Source organism: Zeus faber (genome assembly GCF_960531495.2).
Source record: "Zeus faber genome assembly, chromosome: 3".
In the NCBI taxonomy this organism is placed as follows: domain Eukaryota; kingdom Metazoa; phylum Chordata; class Actinopteri; order Zeiformes; family Zeidae; genus Zeus; species Zeus faber.
Window position 1 is genome coordinate 30,573,156 of NC_137190.1, and position 2,074 is coordinate 30,575,229.

Sequence of the window (2,074 nt, forward strand, 5' to 3'; positions counted from 1 at the left end):
TCTCATTACAGTGTGAACAGCACAAATCACATGGAATATGATCTATTCAATTCTGATTTGGGCCACTTTCATATGTGGTCCTAAATCGGATACGGATCTTTTTTGCAATGCGACCTCAGTCAATTCATGTATCTTTTACATTACTCTAGAGCAGGAGTTCCCAACCTCGAAAAAAAAACGTACCCCTGTGTTTCGAGAATAAACTCAGAATTCCACCAACACGGAACCCGCACCGTCGTCGTCCGCCATAGTTAAGCAGCGTAAACAGTGCAGGGAAGGAAAATCAATAATATATAGTGCGTGCGCATGTGTGTGTCTTCTGAGGGAGTGATTGGAGTGTAATTTGCGCATATTGTGTTATTTTTTTATTTTACGAAATTTCCCTATTGAATAAAACAAAATGAGGCACTGTGCCCTTGCCTGTATTTAAGGATATCATCTACGAGCTTGAGCCGAGATACACGGCTCCATGCCCTGACAACCACCACGCCAAGGACCGTGCCGAGTTGGGGAGTATTTGCCTGCCATAATTACTTCCTTACTTCCGTGCACATACAGGTCAGTTCAGGGCCGTGACCTGTTCACACTGGAATCTGATACTGGCCCCATTCAAAAAATAATGTGAATGAATGCAGCCCTGAGGTGCACACATACAGCCCACCCCAATGTTCAGGTACAAGATGCAGCCGCAGGCACGCAGAACCCATGCCACGGACGGCAGGCACAGACGGCAGGTCCGGAGCCAGTTCCCACAGACCGACACCCTGCCTGAACTGCCCATCCAGCCGTGAGCCCCGAGGGGGCACACCCGGCCTCCACCCAGACAACCACACCCCAACACCAACGAACCAGCGCCCTGCCACCAACCCCAGTGCTCAATGTGTGCTGTTGGCAATTGCAGTTAAAGGAGGGTAGAACATGTCATCTAGTAATCAGCAGATTGAAGATATGATCCAGGCAGACAGCATGGTAAAGAATCCCTGAGAAAACCTCTAACTGCTCCCGATGAGTCTATATCGCTATATGAACAAGTTGTACGTCGCTTTGGATAAAGATGTCTGTTCAATTATGTAATTTACCATAAAATAGGATGCGGTAGGAACTTCAAATTATGCTTTGTTCTTTCGTAGGCTGTAATAATTATTTTCTTCATTCTAAATGACAGATTTCCTATTAGCATCTCAACCAATGCAGAGACGACACCAGGCAGAAGGGTAACTCGCTATCAAGGCTTTTGGATATGACCGCCCCCCAGATACTGTTATTGACCCAAAACATGTGGACAGAATTGTCAACTTCTGCCAGAAATTAAGTTGCATCATTACTTGAGGGTAAGACCATAAATCCCATTGGCAAACTGAATGACGAACAAATGCTACTGCAGGCTGCTGAGCCAGAGCGGAATTAATTTCTTCATTCCGGCTAGTGAGTTTATTTATGGAAGGGTTGCTTCCATCGACATGTTATTTAGTGATTTGGGACATGTTATTTAGTGATTTGGGACCATATTCAAAGAGAGTTACAATTTACCGCACCAAGAGACTTTCATAGAAATGGACTGTTAGCTCCCGAATACAATTCGTTTTGAATCCAGATTGGGGAAGAGAAAAGCATTCTATTGTCCTATAGCAATACCTATTAAAGTGCACCTGGATTTCCCTGCAGATTATATCAGAAAGAGGGCTCAGCCGGGCTCTCATTGCCTGGTAGCAAAGTTTAACATTCAGTACATCCATGAGGCCCTGGGTTCCTGAGACATCTTCCACAATTTATTCCATCTCCCATTTGCTTACGAGAAATCCTAAAAATCAGATAGAAGTATCTCTTTTACTTCATACTCAACTCAGTATATTATTATTATTATTATTATTATTATTATTATTATTATTTTAATTAAAATTATTATTATTATTAATAATAATAATAATAATAATAATAATAATAATAATAATAATAATAATAATAATAATAATAATTATTATTATAATAAAATTATAAATTAATTATAATTAAAATAATAATAATAATAATAATAATAGTAGTTATTATTATTATTATTATTATTATTATTATT